This window comes from Mus musculus, chromosome 5, assembly GCF_000001635.26.
Source record: "Mus musculus strain C57BL/6J chromosome 5, GRCm38.p6 C57BL/6J".
In the NCBI taxonomy this organism is placed as follows: Eukaryota; Metazoa; Chordata; class Mammalia; order Rodentia; family Muridae; genus Mus; species Mus musculus.
Window position 1 is genome coordinate 3,392,078 of NC_000071.6, and position 20,664 is coordinate 3,412,741.

The following is a 20,664-nucleotide window of genomic DNA, read 5'->3' on the forward strand; positions in this document are numbered from 1 at the left end:
CCCACCTCAGTGGCCTTCTTCTTGTGGCGTTTCTGTTAGTGAGGCCCATCCAGATGTGCTTGATCCACACTCAAGTTGGATACTGGCTCATTCGCCCTTTACTCGTTGTTACTCTCTCCAGTTCCTTGTATCCTCTGCCCTGGTGGTTATGTATATATGCATCTGTCTATTCATGAGTACCAACTGTCATATGTTTCTTACAGAATATTGTAGTGCTTTAGTAAGGTTGTTGTGAGATGAGTGTAAACTATACCTTACATTCTCCTGTGTTTGAACACTCATTCCCTAGCTGGTAGGAACACTTAGTAGCATGGGGCCAGTTGAAAGAAGTGCATCTTTGAACTGCAGGCCTTATGGGTGGTAGCTCAGCCCCACTTCTTGCCCAAATTTCTTACTTCCTGATCAGGACAGTGTGTGCAAGCTGCCTGACACTCACCACAAAGCTGCTTGTCTCCTTGCCTCTTGCTTCCACTACAAAGTCTTACCCTTTATAATGGACTGTACCCTCTGAGATCACCAGGCAAAATAAACCCTCCCTCCCTTAATTTATTCTATAAAGTCTTTTGTCATGATGTGGAGAAAAGTGATGGGTATAAAACCATTTTTTAAAATCATGAATAATTGTTTAGCAGCATATATAACCATCAGTGGGTAGTTTAGGTTACAGGCATAACTGATAACAAATATTTTTACTAGGCAATTGTATCTTTGTCTTAATGATTGATTTAGTTTTAGGAATTATACTACAGGCTACTGCATTGTGGGTTGAAATTTTCAAGCATGAAACTGTAGAACAAATATTTTGTCATACAGATGTATTTATGCCAAGTCTGTCCTTGAGCTAGTGAATGTTACTATGTTGAGCAACTTATTGGGAAGATAAAAATGGATTCCTTTCTATAGAACGGTTGGTGGAATGAGAGTTTTTTAAACTATACTGAGACACTATTTGTTCAGTGTTTCTGTATTTAGGACGTTTCCATGGTGAACACTTTGCAAACACAAAATGAGCCTACTCTCAGTGACTTCTGTGAAATGAAAGATGAAATGCACAGAGAGAGGGAGACAGACACAGAGGGAACACTCAGGCACCCGCAATGGTGGCACACACCTTTAATCCCAGCACTGGGAAGCTGAGGCAGGTGGACCTCTGAGTTCAAAGCCACCCTGCTCTACAGAGCTAGTTCTAGGATAGCCAGGGCTATAGGGCCGCACAGAGAAAACCTGTCTTGAAAAACAAAATGAGAGAGAGAGGTGGTGGGCAGGGGAAGATCTCACAAAAGCATACGGCAATCGTTCTCAGTGATTATTTAACAGTTTGGGGACATTTTCAAGTACCAACAACTAAGCCTAACCCAGGTCTTAGTCTTTTTCTATGTGATACCAAAGTATTCTCTAAAGTAGTCACAGCATCTAGAGTGTTAATAGATAATGTATTGACATTATTTTACATGCATTGAAACATGCTATGTTGATAATAATAATCTGGACGATATTTTAACATAAAATAGATACAAAATAGCAGCAGCAGCAACAACAAAATCAAAAGAGTACAGTCATGTGAGATGGTGTAGGTCCAGGACTTTACCATCTTCCTATTCTGCTCCACGGCATTGTTTACCTGTTAGTTTGCCACCTATAGGAAGGCAGGGCTTACATAAAACTTTAATGTTTTATAGTGTCTAGAAGGAGATAAAATCTTTTTGTTAGAATTATCATTTAATCGACATATTTGTTAGAAAACAGCCCATGGAGGACTTTAGAAATACCTCTCACAAAACAATTCTTCAGATATCTGAATAACATTTGTTTTGAGAAAATTAAAAATCGTGGAAGTTTATGTGGTTGTGCAGGTTGGTATTGACAAGGTCAGTTTGTAGAGGACATCCTGTCATTACTGCGTTGTCATCTTGTTAGGCCTTGATAAAATAAGTCACAGGCTATGCCTCTACATCATCTCTAAAAAGCTGTAAAAAAATAAAGTTAATTAATAATAATAACAACAACAACAATAATAACAACATTAAGAGGCTGTTCTTTCCAGCGGTTTTAAGTAAAAAATTTCTAGGTCAAATTGACAATTTGCTGCAATGCTCTGTAGGTCCATCTGTCCTTGTCTCATGATGACATTTGCCTGTGGACCGCTCTTCTGTGAAACCAGCCAACAGGCGGGTGTGGACTTGTGGACGTGGCTGGCTCGCCTCTCTAGTTCAGACTGTTATCCTGGAATCTGTTTTGCTGTGGAGCTCAGTTCTGCCTTTACTTTCCATCTTCATGTGTCCATCTGCCACCAGATGACACGGGGTCACGGGGAGTGTCCAAAAGCTTGTTCACCATATTCCTTAGTCACTGCAGTAAGAGAAGCCAAATGGCAGAGTGCTGAGGATGGACAGACTCCTGTGTGAGACCTTCAAGATGCCTGACTTCCTGCACTATCCTCTGCTAGGGCACTTACCTGCACATCGGCTTTCCTCGGAGCTGGCCAACATCTCAGCTGACTTATAAACTCTTTGAAAACCTACCTGATGTTATTCTCTGGCTATTGTGCCTGTGCAGCCTATTTAATGAAACGGGCAGTATCGTCCCGTGAGAACAAAGTTCAGAAGAAGCACAGATGAGCAGCCTTTTCTCAGCAGGACAGGCTTCCTTGAGCTCAAAACCATGTGGGCTCATGGAGTCCTGGGATAAAAATTATGTTCATGTTTCCTTATAATAGATGAGTTCTATGGAGCTGCGAGAACCCAAAGCAAAGCTTGGGGTTTATGTCTGTGTCGTAATTTTCTCACTGGATTAGATTTCTTTTTGTCTTCAGTCAATTGTTTCTTGGAGACTATGTTAGTTTGACTATTTTCAGTAAGAGATAAAATGTACTATTAGGTTTATTTTATAAAACCCAGACTTCAAAGACCAGCACACACTCTCGATAGCACCTGTTTTCTGCCTCTGGGAAATATCTGCTTGCTGTAAACATGGCTCTGATGTCAGGATGGAATGCCCAGGCCTGATTCATCCCTCTCTGCTTGACATAATGCAAAGTGACTGGTCTCCTGTGTTGCAAAGAGAGTCTCCCAGATCTTCCCCTTCTGCTCTTAAAGGAACCAAGCCCAGGCCCCTCACAGCTCCTGGTGGTCTCCGCTTTGCCCGACTTACAGCAGGTGATGTGTCCTATCTTTGCAGGACACAGAACAAATTAACATGAAAATATCGCTCCTCAGCAAACAGGGCCGGCTTGAAAGCCCTGTCACTGCTGGCCACTGCCATCTGCCACCAACACTCACACCCTGTTTATCACATTGGAAATTCAGAGCACATGTCGCATAATAAGGTGATCGCAGAGACAAGAAACTCAGAGAACAAGGAGTCCGTAATAATGATAAAGATTTGGACAGAAAAAAAAATGTTTTATTCAATTTGATATCATGGTTAGACTAATTGCCTAGACTATGATTTTTTTCACACGAGTGTCTGGACAGTGCTGCCCCCCGTTTATGCGAATTATTTTTATAGTTAAAAGTTTTAAGAGAAAGTAACTACGTATGTGAAAGATGCCTTACAGGATGGCACAGTAAGTGGCCTCTAATGAGCAAAATCACATTTTATTAATATTCATTCTGGTATAAGGGATTTCATAGGCCAGTCTTGTCTCTGACACTTTAAGGCAGACTCTGACTCACAATAACTTCATTAAGGATAAATCAGTAATTACAGCAGTAATTAAGCCTGGACATCCCAAGCCACTGTAGCTTTCCAGTTTAACTTTTTTGGTTGATGCTCAATACTCTATGGACCCTACATCCTTTCCTCTTCCTCGGCGTCCGGCTTTAGCTGTGTCCTGTGTCCTGTGTCCTGTGTCCTGTGTCCTGTGTCCTGTGTCCTGTGTCCTGTGTCCTGTGTGACTCCGCACCAGTGCCACTGCTAACCTGTGTTCTCTTAGCATCTGTTGGCTCTGGCTCTGCAGAGCCCTACCCAGCTTCCTCAGAGGTGCCAGTCTTAGGCTTTCTTCCAGTCTTGCGTTCCAAGGAGCTCACTTTAATTCTACTGTCCTTCTGTATACACAAAAGTGGCATTTGGTGGACTTAGCTACTGTTGTGCTGTATCTAATTTATTAATGCACACTCGACTCTTATTATGCCTTATAAAAATGACATGAGTCATAGTGTACTTATTAGCTGCTGTGTTTCACAAGCATTCTGTATTTTTTAGAGCAGGGATCATGGGATGGGAATAGGTCTGAGTGGTCAAGAGCTTGCCTAGCACCGCAGAAAAGCTTCCCTGACTTTGATCAGGACTGGGACCTATGTTAAGAAAAAATGGTATGAGTATCGCACTGCTGGCCCTGTGCCATTGATTAGACAGGAGTGATAACGTGCGTTTGGAGTGAACCTGTACTAAGTGTTCTCTGAGATCAGGAAGAAAACAGGGTACGTGAGCTTTAACAGCTACAGTCACTTATACCCCCAAACCCGTAAGCATGTATCTAATACACAGAGAAATGAACCCATTAGTATCTTTCCTCCTCCTACTAGGAAGTTCCCTTTGCTGTCCCTTCCATCAGAAATATCCATAGCGTATTTTGTCTTTAACCCCAAATGAAAATGCATAAGAAACTTTTTCAAGGTGAGCGTTGTTTTAGGTAATCTACATTTTGAGGATCCTCACAGAAACAAACGTTCATACAAATTTTCACGTCTTTGTAGTAGCTAAAAATACGTGGTTGGAAAGAAGATAGAATTATTCAAATACGTAGTACTCTGATTAGAAACTATAACAAAGCTATTTGGTGGTTTAATTCCCCCTACAAGCATGAAGCACAAATTTCATTTAAAAATAATAGTCCCATTCTAAAGGTATAATAAGACACGTTGAAATAAAGGCTGACTCATTAACAAATAACACTTAGATTAAAGAAACAGCAGGTAAATTGGACTCTTTCTGAGAGAATGCTTCCTCGTGGCAGGCAACAAGTCTGTTGATAGAGCCCACTAAAAAGTTACAGGCCGTATGTACCCTCTGCGTTGTCACCATGGTAACCGCAAAATCTGCACAAAGGGGAGGTATTCCTGTCTACATTTACTTGTTCTGAAGTGCCTGTTGTCGCCTTTAAATGTGGGGACACGTGAGGCTTCATGATAGCCTCAGCTCTTTTCTTCCGTAGCCACACGTTCCTGTGTTTCCAGTGGTGCCATGGACTTGGGAATGTTCAGGTACTTACTGTCTAGCCTGACCTCTCCCACCAGTTCTGGACACATAGAACTGACATTGGCAGAACCCTAGCCAGAGGACTGGAGGACAGATGGATTAGTCTGCAAAGTGACTGCTGCACCAACATGAGGAAGTGGGGTGTCATCCTCCTTACCCCACTTTGGGTGTGTCCACTCAAAAAAAGCAGGTGTGGTGGCAAACACTTGATATTCCAGTGCCGTGGAGGCAAGGATTTCTGGGGAGTTTGTTCGCTGGACAGCCTACAGCAATTGGTGAACAGATTCTGATGAGAGAGCCTGTCTCAAAATGGAAAAAGTGAATGGTTCCTCAAGAGTGACACCCAGAGTTGCCCTTCATTCGCATGTGCGCAAAGACACACACACACACACACACACATACACACACACACACACACCTGCACCACCAACAGCCTGTCTTGTACACACAAGCCTACCTGGAGTCCTCTCCTCAAGCTAAGCCTTGCTTGAACCCAAGCATCAGTGACTGCTTTCCTTCACAGTCTACACTCGGTCCATCTAACATGATGCTGGCTCAGCATCCCACTTCTGCCCCTGCACAGGAGCCACAGACATTGTCTTTAAAGCATACATAAAGCTCTGTGACTCCCCTACTGAAACCTTGTCCCCAAGTGACTTCCCATGATCTACAGAGTAACATCAAAAGCCCTGTTTGATCTGGGGCCTCATTTAACTCCTCTCTTGCTCTTGTTCACTGTCTTTCCATCACATTAGATGTGTCTGTCACAAGACCCAGCTGAGAATGGGAAGTGTCTCCATTTTGTTCTGAGACAACTCTAACCCATGTAATGTGTGCTTGGCCTGGATGCAGGAGCTCCCGATAGACTGCAGAGCTCTTCTGGTTGCATGGTGGCTTATCTTTGTGATTCTAAAGCTCTGGGGTTGGAGGCAGGAATGTGAACTCAAGACCAGCATAGGGTACTTTGTAAGGCCTGATCAGAAAGAAACAGTAAAATGGAAGGATTTAAGGTGACGTTTGCATGGCTTCTAACTGAAGTTGCCCGTGACCTGGAAGCTGGATTAGAAGCCCTAGTTGTTCTGTTAGAAAGCAATTAACTCCTTAGTAGGAGATCTGAATCAAACGATGCTTAGAAGTATGAACTTCCAAACAAAAAGATTCCTTTCTTTCTCTATATTTTATTTTATTTATTTTTGCATAGTCCAGGCTGTTCTGGTACTCACTGTGTAGACCAGGCTGGCCTTGAACTCCCAGAGAATTCAACTTCTGCCACTCAAGTGCTAGAAGTAAAGGTGCGTGCTGCTATTCCCAACCCCTAAATAAAGATTCTTAACCAACTAAGGAGCCTACCTTTTCAAAATGGGCATTCATGATAGATGATAGATATACATCATGACTTGAACTTTGAAAAATACTTTTTGTCTCATGCATACTAATGTTTTCACAGTTCCGTAGTCTTGGATTAGGAAACCATTACCAGACTTGCAGGTATAACTGGTCAGAATTTTTCATCCCCGCCCCCATCCCCATCTCCTATAGTAAGGAACCAAACCCATGTGAAATGTTAAGTGAGCCTTTGTCGCAAGTTTTAATGATGACATCAGTATGAACCGCTACAATGAGTGCATTTGAACCTGGTGTCCAAGGAACCATGAGTGTTCAGGCTCTGGTTGGCTCCGTTTTGATTCAAGGCTTCTAACAAATGTGACTCGATAACCTTACTGATTTTATATTGACCGTTATTCACATCTGACCCTGGTGATATTAAATTTTTTCCCTTTTTTGGACAAAAAGAGAGGTGTTTTTGTTTTTGCTTTGCTTTTTGTTTTCAAACATTCTCCTAAAGGGTAGTCACAATGATTTCAGATCAGAAAGTTCAAATAGAACATAGCAGGTATGGGGATTGATTGCAGGCCTGGAGAGGTTTTGCTATGAATCACGTTTGGGAATGTCAACATGGAAGTTCAAGTCTGTGTGTTGTGCAGTGTAGATTGGTCCGGAAACAATTACCCTCAATGTAAGGCACTCTGCGTATGGTTAGTGTGAAATGAACACTCTGAACACTTCTTGCTGATATTCCCATCGCACTAATATATCACAGGTCAGTATTAAAGCCTAGCACTGGAAAATTCCCTGTCACTGACCTCTGGTGTTAGCAGAATGAAAGCCATAGAAGCTGTAGACTCGGGCCTTGTTTTTCTTTTTGTCCTTACCGTTTACCAAAACCATATTCCTGGTCAGGAAGGTAAAGAACAAAGAGTCAAGAGGTGTTTTGGTGATGCAGAAGGAAATGAGTTGGCTGGATCCCATTAACAAAGGAGATAGATTTGAAGACTAGCAGTAGCCCTTCTCTCAAAGGTGCTTTGTAAAAAGTAGTCCATTATGTGGGGTTTTAAATGCAGGAAGCAGAGTTATCAATAACTCTTATGCTTCCCATTAAAATTATTACATGGATCACAGCAGATATCTTCTAAATCCCAAGCCTTTTCATATGTATTTCAGCCAGATACTAAAGGCAGGCTGGGCTATGTGTGCACTGCAAAGCTATATGAATCCAAGTAACTAACACACAAGGACATAAGTAGCGGTTTTGTCTTTGATTGTATCTGTTGTGAATGTTGCCACTGTACTAACTATCTACGATAGGCACTGTTCATCCATGCTGTGAGATCTTAATTAAACCCTTAGGAACCTGAAGGGAAGTAAATACAAATTACATCAGCATGAATTAAGACATGGTTACATTCTGGTGTCCTCCTGGGGGGTGGGGGTCACACCCTAAGAGAAGTGCTTCGTCCTTAGCTTCCGACACAAGGGTTTCACAGAACTTCATGTGTAATTTATCACCGAGTCCGGTAATTAACATATGGTTTGTGTTATTGATTTCTCGGGTTTCAAAGTGAAATAAATTGAGCTTTCTTCCACATTTAGGATATACAGGTTTTGTTTTTTTTGTTTTTTTTTTTTTAAAGGAACTCTAAACAAAGACACACATTATTTGTAAGTTAGGGAACAGCTGCCAGAAAACAGAAAATTGGGAGTGAGTGCTGGGTGGAATAATGGAGACACTGTTCAGAGGTAGCCCTGTAAAGCAGGAAGGGCTCCTTAGAAAACAGACAGCTGAGTTTGCTTGTAAATTTTGCTAGAAACAGGCCTCCTTTTCCAGCATCTAGTGCTGCTTAGGGGGCTGAAGGCTACACTTTCAGCTTTGTTTTTGAAGCAAGGACCTTCGTTGATGATTTGTAGAAATCCACTTATTTCCAGTTTGGACAGATGAGTGACTATTATTGGGTTACAGTTCATTTTTTTAATGTATAGAACATTTTAGCAACTGTCAGATTTTGATGTGGGGGTTGCTGAGTGTAAAGCATATATCACAAAAGCCAGGTACAGGGACTCAGGCCTTTAGTCCCAGCACTTGGGAAGCAGAGAAAGGTGGATCTCTGTGAATTCAAGCCATCCGGATCTATAGAGTGGGTTCTAGGACAGCCAGAGTTACATAGGGAGAAAACAAAACATCATATTTGTGTGTGTGTCATTCAGAGATTCAAAAAATATTAAATTTATAGTATACATGTAAACTTAAAGGGCAAACAATTATTTACACAAAGTATAGTAAAAGTTTAATATCCTTAATGTAAAAAAGACTTACAAACTAATTTTTAAAAACTAACCAATTTAGATATGAACGAGGATCATAAACATTCATCAAGACCCACATGTAGACAGAATAGCAGCAAGGTTTGGGGTTGCATGGTGAAGCCAGAATGTGCTATAAGGGATGGTTATGTAAATTACAAAACTTCTAACAGTGGTCATATCACCACAGAAGGATTTCTCCTAGAACCCCACTTTTGAAGAATAATTATCTAAAGAAAGAACAAGATAAAAATTGTGTAGGTAGCAGATTCTCAATTTGAAAACACATTGCTAATGCTTATGATTTAAAAACCAGAAAGAAATATATCAAAATGCTAATACTGTGTATCTCTGTTGATATAGGCTATGCTGTTTATATTTGTGGTCTCCTGCTATATGAGACTGGATGAAAAATTCCTAGTAACAGCCCATTTCTATCATCCAACCAAATGATCTTTAGCAGTGATGTTTTCTGTTACAGAGTAGATGTTCTCATGCCGGACAAGCCTTATAAAACAATACACATTAGAGTATTGGGTGCATAGGTGTGGATGATGTGCTCAATAAAATAGCAGAATTGAAAACCTCAGTGATACTAACCCTTCCAAAAGACCTACATGTATGGTTATCTTCTTTAATCATCATTGTACCGCACATTAGGAAAATCGGTCTGTGGGGGAAGTTTCCTGAATTGTAATTGGAAGCAGTCACTAGGCGTTAGTAAATGTAAATGCATGCCTGCCTACAGAAAAAAAAGTCATAAGCTTACTTGTTATTCCAGTTCAGGCTCATGTATAGTTTCTTCAGTGGTCTCGGTCTTTACTTGAAGTCAGCTTCAAGTTTGGTTAGCATGAGCTCTTAGTGATTATATTACATATTTGAGTGAAGGCTTTTTAAAAAGAGGTATTTGTAATTCTGCACCTGCTTAAAACCGTTCAGTGCTGCCCACAGTCAGAGTACTCCCAGACAGTGACATATCTGTTACAGTGCCACCAAGTCCACCATGTACCCAAAAGCAGCCTGCTCTAATTCTCAGTTATAGGTAAAGTCGTGCCAGGGACATAAATTTGCATTATTTTTAAAGTGTTGGGGGGTGGGTGTTTGTTTTGAAGGAAGAGTCTTATTTGAAAGTCTATTGTCGTTTCTTCTTATGGTTTCTTGAACTGAGAACTTCTGGGCATGTGTCACTTACAGAACGATCAGTACCAAAGCTTTGTAGTCTCTGAATTGCATTTAGAAAATTGCCATTACCCAGCACAGTTATCCCAAACCAAGAGTGCATAGCCTTTGAGTTCCTCAACCATCAAGGCGGTGTGCTTGGGATGCACACAGCCCTGATAGTCAATTATCTGCTGTGGGAAGGCCCATTCCTCGGGCAGAAATCAGTGAGCATCATTCCCTTCATCAGTTCCCAGCTTCCGGGAACTGGCGAGCCTGTTGCCAGGGGAAATGGACTTGTTGCCTTTGTTTGACTTGCCCTGGGAAGATCTTGACAAAGATCTCTATTCTTGTTCTGTTGAGGTCTGATGAAGCATTAAGTAAAACTGTCAAGTCTGAAAAGATACTGTGTCCAGTGGCGCACGAGTCACCTTTACAAATGACGCTCATGGCTCCCTATGACACAGGTTGTACTTTTGAGTAATCACCTTGTCTTTGACAAGCCATGGGACTTCTTGATTACTGCAGTGTGGCACTGAGCTGAGAGAAAGCTACTTTATATTAAGTAGACAGATCCTATTTTGTTGAAAAGCAGTAACACTGCTGAAAAGTGTCTGAAATTCCACATACAGAACTATTTTAGTACTACTGGCATTTTTAAATTAGATGCTTCTAATGTGGAAGGGTTTAGATAATCAGGAACATAAACTGCAGGCAAACTCATAAATGCGAGTAGTATTTTTACTAGAGAGACACAACTCTGGGAGCATCAATTCGGGAAGGCCTTCACTGGGCCACACAATGGAATCTGATCCTTCACATGGTTCCAGGGAACTGACCTCTGGAAGTGTGGCCCTCATGCTCACCTGCCCTCACAGTGGGCCTTGTAGCAACTGGAACAAATTACAGAGCCACTTCGGAGACTGCAGGCGTATCGCACTGCAAGTCAAGGGGGATATTCAGGACATTGCTTGCACGTGTCTTTATTAAAGGTTACAGAGTGGATTCAGAGATGCACACATTCAGATCATGGGCTTGTGACTGAAGGGGATGGATGGATGGATGGATGGGTGGGTGGATGGATGGATGGATGGATGGATGGATGGATGGGTGGATGGATGGATGGATGGATGGGTGGATGGGTGGATGGGTGGATGGGTGGATGGATGGATGGATGGATGGATGGATGGATGGGTGGGTGGGTGGGTGGATGGATGGATGGATGGATGGATGGATGGATGGGTGGGTGGGTGGGTGGATGGATGGATGGATGGATGGATGGATGGATGGATGGGTGGGTGGGTGGATGGATGGATGTTTATGACGTGAGGGGATGACTGAAGTTGAATGGGTTTTCTGTTATTTTCACGTTTCCATATTGGTGTTGAGCAAAAAGTCTGAGCATGATTTGGGTTGGATTGTTTGTATTTTCATGAAAGCGTTACTTTGTTATGGGAAAGCAGGGAGTCCTTAAAGATTCTATTGGCAGGGAACATTTTAAAAGGCTCCACTTGCATTATTTAGTGTATTTTAGGAATGTGTTTGTTTCTGAGAGTTCTCCTTTTGCGGTTTTTTCCCCTCCCTCCAACCTTTTGCCTTTCTAAGTTATGAATGTTTTAAGTTTTCCTAAACGCAGTACATATCTCACAAGTTTGACTTACAAACATAACAGCCCTTCACTGCAGTTATTCCTGGTGCCTATATCCAGCAGACTCCATTCTGCCACACACAACCTCCCATCCCCATCCCCATCCCCATCGCCACTCCCACCCTCACCCCTACCCCCTCCCCGGTCTTATGTGTCTTGGCTGGGTGACTTGGAGAACATTGTTTCCCTTCGTTAGTAGAAAGATGACTACCTGTCCCTGAAACGAACTCTTTGTGGCCAAAGAATGACCACCCCAAAGGCCATCATTCAAACATTGGCTTGGAAAACCCCCCTTGGAACTCTAGCTTGCTACTTGCTCTGGCTCCTCCTCCCTCCAGACACCTTTAGCCCGCGCACACACCTGCTCTTTGGGAGATTCCAGGTCGACGTGGGTCCCATATGCTCCATAACACATCCTTGTCAACTTTTACACTTTAAAACCTTGAACAGGAGAAAAAGTGACTTAAACATATTACTTTGGAGCACCGAAATTCCCCATCAAGTCATGCTGAGTCACTTTTAAATGCCTTTAGAGTTGCATAAATGTGGTAACGAGGTCCTGCTAGAGTGGGTTTTTTTCCCATCTTTTCTTCTTAGGCTTGACTTATAGGTTGTACTCAGACTCATCACTAGGTAACTTTCCTGCCTAGTGCCTTTTCTGTAAACACACTATATAACCCAGGCGGGCTAGGAAGCTGACGTGTCCATTAGGCTGCCTTGGAACCCACAGAGATTCCCCCTGCCTCTGCCACCTAAATGCTTAGACTAAAGGTGTGTGCCACCCAAACTGGTTTTTATGCCAACTTTTTAAAAAATGTGCATTTACATAGTCCTATGTGCTCAGATCAGCCAGACCTGATCCATAGCAGAGCCAGTGTTGTAAGTGATGACAAGCCAAGGTTCATTGCTGATTATGTGAAGAAGGGAAAGTATACCTTGCCAAAGTTGAGGCATATTCCTCAACCCTGCAAACTTTGTGGCAGGCAGTTAATGAGCTTGAACTGGGGGTTCTTTTGTGTGTATGTGCTTGCGTGTGCACTTGTACGTGGGAGAAAGAGTGAAAGAGATATCCATGCATAGAATTCTAAACCAGCACTGTGGTTGTTAGCTGGAGGAAAGAGATATGGCAACTCCCAAGCCCTTCTGGAAGCAGCCTACTAACAGGAGGCTTCCTTGGAAACTAGTCTCACATAGCTCCATCTTGCTGGAGTGACGGTTCCTCCAAACTTACACCTTAGGAGTCCTTATGTGAGATGTGCTTTGTGCATTTGAATTACTTTGGAAATTGGAGCCCTGCGATGTACCACTCAGGAAAATAAATGGTCATATTAACTCCTAGCAAATGCCACCTCTTTGGTTTGAATTGGTTCAGAAAGCATTTTCTTCCTGGTTTGTACGCACCACATTGTTCAGGCCCTTCTCATCACTGACCAGCTGGCTTTTCGGTGAATAGAGCTGTGGGCCCTTCGCCATGTTTCATGTGAGGTCTTGGCTGGGTGGCAAACAGGCAGCCTGTAGCCAGTGTCGGCAATTCAGGAGGAATTGGCACAGCAGTGTCCCCATTAATTTCTGTTTGTCACATGCTGTCATGCCAGTTACACCAGAAAGGAAATGACCGTTAAAAAAAAAAAAAAAGGTACCCTTGTGGCACTGGGTCCCCTCCAGACGTCCCTGAGGTTAAACAAGTGGATACAATTAGTTCTACACAGACAGCTGCAGGGAAGGGAAAGCCTAGACCAGGCCCCACAGCAATGTGTCTGTCCTGTTAGTGTGGAGTGTCAGCTGTCAACATCTGCCATATTTTAACCCTTCAAAGAAACCAGTAAATTAAGGGGAGCTATTATCCCACGCTCTGTTGATCATTATTGATCATAATGCCTTAGAAAATCACCACAGTGCTGCCCCCTCAGCGGCAGGTTTTGTCTTTGGGGGTGGTTTTTATGTTATTGCTGGGAGCTGAGAAAAGCGGTAAAGCACGGGGTGAGGGAAACGGGCTCTTTAATTGTTGGTAATTTACTGCCACATGGAAAGGGCACCCAGCAGTAAACTCTTCTGCAGTTCAAGCTGGCATTGTTAAAACTGGTGGTAGCTTCCATTTCCACAAAGATCTGTCCTGCTGGCTGTCAGTCCGTCTTCACCAGGACATGTGGTGGTTCTTACAAAAGCACAGAAGAGAGCTGTGGGGAATAAGAACCAGGTTTGGAAGAGAAAAGCCATTGACGATGAGAGACGAAACCCGCTATAGGATAAATAGAAGCTTCCAGAAACTGTTACTGTGTTTTCTAAAGATTGAAGGGATTAAGCGTCTGTGACCTGGATGAGCCCTGTCCAACCTCTCTGTAAGCATCTAACTGTGCTGGGAGAGGATCAGTCTGAGGAAGTCTGATTCCTGGCACACATGAGTGAGATGTGTGTTAAACTGTTGAAACACACTCATTAACTCTAACCACTAAAACTTTCAGAGGAGAAAGGGTAAGAATGATTTCTTGCCATATTTTAACTCCATGAGGACATGGCTTTGTAGTTGTGAATTTAGAACTTCAGAAAAGATACCATTTGCTTGGGAACGTGCAGATGGGAGAAATTCTTTTAAAAAGGAAAAGAAAAGAAAGAAAGGAAAATCAATAAGATGCTTATTTGAAAGTTTGCCTTACAAGGTGAAACACTGAGGAGGCAATACTTGAATTTCACTGGGTTTCTAATGTTTATTACAGATGACTTGACACCACTTAAAATAATTTTAAGGGACCTGCAAAATGGCTAAATGTGGGTTAAAGCAAGCCAATGGCCTGATCAAAACTACTATTTGAAAATGAACAAAAACAAAAACAGATTTCTAATCTCAGCACTCCAACCCCAAGATGGAGTTGGGGGTGTTAGGTGAGGACAAGAGAATTCCCCTGGGAGGCTGGCCCACCTGGGGTATACAAGTCAGCAGAAGCAAGACGCCCTGTGTCCACAAATTGGAGGGAGAAAGTGGACTCCCTAAAGCTGTCCCCTGACCTCCACATGCACCTCCATGACATGCGTGCACAGTGTAGGCACATGCTCACACACTGGAAACAATTCCATTGGACTGTCTATAAAAGAACTGCTATGATCACCAACCAATGAGGTTGGGGTGTTATCAGAGATGAGTGTCAAGGCTGGTATCATCCTGTGACCTCATCTAGTCTGAGACTCTCATAGGCTACAAAGCAGTAACCAGGGAGGTAAGGGACGCAAGGCCCTATGTGCATCTCCACAGCTAAGTCTGTATATCCCAGTGATGGCCAATCCAAGCAACCACAGACTGACAGCAGGATATAAGGCAACCCCCAGACCTGGAGACATGCAGCCTTCCTCAGTCAGTCAGCAGTGGCTTCTCCTGTGATATCAGGATGTGTGTTTATAGTAGGGGTTCTACTTGCCTCTGTGGAATAAGAGTCACTAGTTTCAGAGACTGATCCTGTCCAATTTTATCTATAACACATAATTTTGACATTAAATATCAGGCTTAATGTTAACATCAGGGTATGAATTTGGAGAACCTTGGTGTGTATTTAAAATCGTTTAAACATTAGGCCACAAAGAAAAATCATTAAACGTGTGTATATCTGAGCCTACGTAGATATGTGCTCCGTCCCTAAGGGGTCTCCTTGTCGTGTAGATGGATAGACTATATGCAGTTTTTGTATTACTCATGTTCTTAAGCTCTGATTTTGGGAGGATAAGCAGTAATTGGCTCTGAAGTCTCTGAGCTTACTTATTAAAGCCTGACTTTTAATACAGTAATAAAAAAAAATCACAACCCGATTTTCAGAAGTGAATTCATATAACATCAAATGGGTTCTTATTTTAGTTAAATATGAAAACAGATGGAAAATAAATTTGTAATGCTTTCTTGCTGTTTAAATAGGTTGGTTTTCTCAGAATTCTTGCTTAGGCCTGATGTTAAGATCTGTCCAAAACAGGCTAGCAGTAGAGGAAGCCCTTACCTGCAGGCTGTGACTGTAGAGGAAGCCCTTACCTGCAGGCTGTGACTGTAGAGGAACCGGATGTTTGGAAAGGGCCACAGGAGAGACGATCCTGACTGAGGAACAAGGATGAGCCAAGTAGACTAAGCACCCTGACGTGGACTTCATAGAAGGCCCCCAAATCGTTAGCAACAACTGTGGTATTCAGAATGATAACATCAATCACAGTGAGCTACTCCGGTCATCCTGTGTCCATATGCAACTCCATAAAGATTCTCCCGGTTTGGGCCTTAATTAATAGTGACTGCATTTTACAGAATGACTGATTTCACTGAAAACACTTGTGTTCAAACATGTCTGCTCAGGACTCCCTCCTAGCATTCATTACCTTTATAATTGCCGAATTCTCATGGGAAATGGTGGTTTCTCGTTTTAAGTCCTGAAGTTTCGACGGGATTTGATGTAGCGTTTCATTTCGCTTCAAGTTCTAATGACTCACTACATTCTTTCCCCTAGAACTTACCCTCTGTTTACCCTCAGAGCATGCTCTCGTGTAGACACAAGCCTTGGGAATCAATAAGCATGACTGTATTTATGAACAGTGGAACGCTCCAGCCTCTCTTATGCCACTGGGAGACATTGTCTTGTCTGCAAAGTTGAAGTAAAATGAATGTTTCCTGTACATCTGGACTTGGCTTTTTAAGTTCTGAGGGAATCTTCTCACTCTCGCAGGCTCAGATATTCTTCTGCAGTTGGGGTGTAGTACAGTGTGACTTTACAGATGGAGGCATCTCATATTAATCACTAACTGATGACTTGCCCAAGTTCACACAAGTTAAGAGCCAGGAGGTAAACTTTACTCTTGCCCAATCTATTAGGCTGTTTTCATCTCAGCCCCTATAGTAGAATTAAATATAATTCATATTTTTGTCAATGTGCTTTAATGAGTAAGCCCCATTTACATAAATGCTTTAGCATTTTTATACCCTCTGGGCCATTAGAGTAATTTTATTTTTATTATTGTAATTATTATGTTTCTAAGTGAGAAATGAAATGAAGAGAGACGCAGTAAATTTTATTGTTGTTATTGCCTATGTATCAGTGACAGGATTCTACAACAAAGGCTGTTCCTTAGCTCTTGGCTGGCTGTTTCTTTGTGCATTCTCTTTTCTTACCATCTCTGAAGTTACAGCTAGAGTTAGGGCAAACATTTTCTGACTTCTGTAGATCTGTGTAACAACTGCTTAGGAATACACCCAGTCCTTTACTTGAATTTTTTTTTTTAGAAAAGGCTTCTTGTCATAAGAAATGTCATTCCTTCCCTGTGAGACCTGACAGGGATCCAAAGGAGGCCAAAGGATACAAGTACAGATGGCCTCCTGCGAGAATCCTGCGCGAGAGTTTTTCTTTGAATTTGTATTTATTCATTTACATCCCAAACTCTGCTTGTCTCCATTCCCAGAGACCCTCCCTCCATCCCCTCTTCTCTTCCCTGAGAGGATGGCATCTCCCTGGGTATCCTCCTATCCTGGTCCTTCAAGTCTCTGCCAGATTAGTGCATCCTCTCCCACTGAGGCCAGACAAGGCAGCCCTTTTGGGGAATGGGTTCCACAATCAGGGTACAGCTTTGAGGAGAACCTGCACTCCAGTTGTTGGGGAGCCTACATGGGGACTGAGCTGAACATCTGCTACATATGTGCCGGGGATGCCTTGTTCCAGCCTGTGTGTGTTCTTGGGTGGCTCAGTCTCTGAGAGTTCCCAGAGGTCCAGGCTGGTTGACTCTGTTGGTCCTTCTGTGGGTTCCCATCCCCCTCAGGGCCTTCAATCCTTCCCCTAGCTCTTCTGTTAAGAGTTGCCAACTCCAGTGTTTGGCTGTCACACACACATTTTAAAACAAAAACAAGTTCTCCCTGTGTAGCACAGGTCACCTCCAAGCTCAGGGCCCCCTACCTCTGCCTCTCAAGCTCCAAAGAGCTGAGCTGCCAGGTCTATTATACCAGGCCTGGTTCCTTGCTCCTGAGAGAGAGTCTACATGCTGCTGTCCTCCTTTTACCATCTCGGGAATTCCCTGAACACAGCACTGTCCCAGCTCAAGCTGTAAAAGTTGACAAGGTTCATCTATTGAGACCAAAAAGTTAGAAAGCCAAACAGAACCAAGGCAGTCATTGTCAACCTCCTCTGGAAGCTGTTTTCTAAGGCTTGAAAACATACTTGAAGTACAAGTCAGTGAAAGTATAAAATGTTCATACCGGCGTACAACTTGGGGTTTGTATATTTCTGACTCCTCGAGTAACATTTATGGAAGTGAATCCTGAATCGATTGGTAAGCTACTAGAAGTCCTACAGTTATCCAGTTATCCGTAATGTTAGTTCTAAACTCGGCGTCTGCTCTAGACATCAGACATTCTGTAGACCATAAAAGGCAGTTTTGTTCCCGTTTCCGTAGGATTGTTTTCAGCAGTAAAGATCTGTACTTAGTGTGATTTGTTACTGGATAGAAGGACCCGCTACACTTAACTTACACAGTCCTCTGAAAGCAGCGTTAATTTTGATCTTACTTTTGGTAATGTAGATCAGAATCGGTAACTTTGTGGGGACATGGCAGGGTGAGTGCGCACATGGTCTAGAGCTTTTAAATTTTTTTTAATCTATATGAGTATATTTTGGCTATCTTTAGACACAGCAGAAGAGAACATAGGATCCTATTACAGTTGGTTGTGAGCCACCATGTGGTTGCTGGGAATTGAACTCAGGACCTCTGGAAGAGCAGCCAGTGCTCTTAACCGCTGAGCCATCTCTTGGGCCCCTGGAGTTTCATGCTTAACATTGTATTCTGTTCCACGGAGCCTTGTTCTCCGTGTTGCTCTTTGCCTTCCTTCTCATACTGTACTTATCACCATGTGTAGTCCATATAATTATTTCCCTGGCAGTTTCCAGCCAATCCTTTGTACATTTTCAGGTAAAGATATACCTGAAATCAGCACGTGGTTTTTATTGAACCCCACAAACATTTGCTAAGCATCTTCCTCATGTGACACACCATTCCAGCATGGCACTAGAGAGGACTGAAGCCCTCTGTCTTTTCATACAAGTCACAGAACAGAGTCTATAATACTTCAGCAAGAAAAGCCACTCATTTAAAACAGAAAAGATGCCACGGCAAGTGTTGCAAAGAAGTAGACATTCCCTGTGAAACACATGACAATCACCAAGGGCCAAAAGGACCCAAGTGCAGGTGGCCCCACGGCAGTGAGAACCTCACTTGCAAACCCCGCAGAATTTTAGGGCTGGCTTTGGACACTGGCTTTCAGCTTACTTTCTCCATTGATCTTAAGTTACAAAATTGCCTTACAACGTTTGTCTCAGGAGACCTGAATTCCATAGGTCCAGGAGAGGAATGGCTGGTGGGGTTGTCGTACCTACACTCAGTAGGTACGACAATCCCTCAGTAGGATTTCAGGAAGCAACTTGTCAACCAGATTATAGTAAACCATAATATCGTTTGATACTCCCATAATCCAAAGACCCAGAAGGCAGTGTCTGCATATTTCATTTATCTATTGATGTGGTGAAAGCCCCTGGCAACATGATACTTGGTTACTCGTCTGAGCAAGTCGCTTAAGCTCCTTGAGCTTCAGTTTCTTTATCTGGAGAGCAGCTACAAAGGTGTGCAAGTCAGAGACACTGTTTTGTGCGTAGTCCACTGCCCTGGTGACAGAAGGCATTGTATCTTGTAGTTCCTCCCAGTGTTTCAGATGAGAAGACCTTAAGAGTCACAGTGCTCTCCCAGCAATCTCTCTCATGATGCCTCTTAAGTAGATTTTGCAAATAGGCCTTTATGGCTTGCCAACATGACTTAATCTGTTTGGTGTCCATAAAACCTGTTTTCCTCCTGGCCTGGCTCTCTGTTCTATTACTTTCTTGCTGATAATATATGAGTTGTCTAAGTTGCTATTAAAAGTCTTCAGGCCCTCTGAAAGGTCAATTCTATAAAATTTTATTATAAGGTGTCTAAACATAGAACACACAATATGACATCGTAAGTTAAGGGAGCTCATGTTAAGAATTTTCCATTGCACACCGGAACACTCAGAAGTAAAAGCCTCGGGAATGACATAGTCTACTTAACATCTGTGCACGTCCCTCAAATTTTACTCATTGTGTTTTCTAAGTGACATCAGACCAAATTGAAATGCTACTTTTAAAGTACTCTAAAACTTGATGTTTTTTTTAAATGCAGCAGCTTTGATTATGGGATGTTTTAATGGGAACCATGTAATTCTGTTCTAGATTTACACCTAGTTTGTTCTGTAAGCCCTTCTGCGGAGTGTTGGTACTGCCTATGTTGGACCATGAGCTTATGTTTCAAAGTAAGCCCACCTTATATGGAGATAGTATGAAATTGAGAGGGAGAAAATAGAGCATACAGAGAGAGGAGTGGGTGCCACATGAGCCCAACCGCACAGACACCGCGTGATGCTGTCAATGGCAAGTGCAGCAGGGACAGCAGACTGAGAAACAGCACCAACCTTGCGAAGGAAGCGGCAGTGTTGAAGGACTTTGAAGACAGTAAACGGAGACGTGAGTGGCATATGTCAGTTCAGGCTAGGACTCAGAAGCCATGGTCAGGTGTTGCTTGTTTCCTCTGGGGAAGATGCCACGAGCCTGGGCACATCTAGAGAGATGAAGAAGATGTGTGATTATGGAGGTGCTGAGAGGTGACTGGCAGGCACTGGAGTTGTCAGAGTGGAACTGTAAGCCGATTAGTCAGGTAGCAATGACTAATTGCTTAAGACTTAAGATGTTACAATCGATTTGCTGGAGAAACCGGTCCATTTGATTGGAAAAGGGAGAAGGTGGGTTGATATGAATGTGTCTTTGTTGAGCAGTGGAGAAATGAAAATTATAAAGAAGGAGTTGATGGGACCTGGTTAGTTATTCTTTGTCTGGAGGCAAGGCAAATGGAGGTAATTAGAGATAAGAATTGCTATTTTAAGAAAGAGAGCGGTGATTTGGTCTTGTGGAATTAAGCCTAAAATGGAAAATTATGTATGAGGGTACTTT

At 42.7% G+C, this 20,664-nt stretch overlaps 1 protein-coding gene and 1 long non-coding RNA gene across 6 annotated transcripts in view; one reads left to right on the top strand and one right to left on the bottom strand.

The window, feature by feature from the left end:
* The window catches only part of Cdk6 (cyclin-dependent kinase 6), a 190,005-nt gene that overhangs the window by 51,074 nt on the left and 118,267 nt on the right, over window positions 1–20,664 (top strand). The gene's annotated exons all lie outside the window — the stretch shown is intronic.
* On the bottom strand, window positions 1,415–20,632 carry Gm29868. 4 transcript variants are annotated; one of them, XR_868211.3, is made up of 3 exons: window positions 15,654–20,632; window positions 12,006–13,821; window positions 1,415–2,349 (listed from the first exon to the last, which is right to left on the bottom strand). It is a non-coding gene; the product is annotated as a predicted gene, 29868 (long non-coding RNA). The 4 variants fall into 4 exon arrangements; XR_868210.3 differs by having other exon boundaries at window positions 12,006–12,085; window positions 13,046–20,632; XR_376709.4 differs by having other exon boundaries at window positions 12,006–15,795; window positions 15,989–16,568.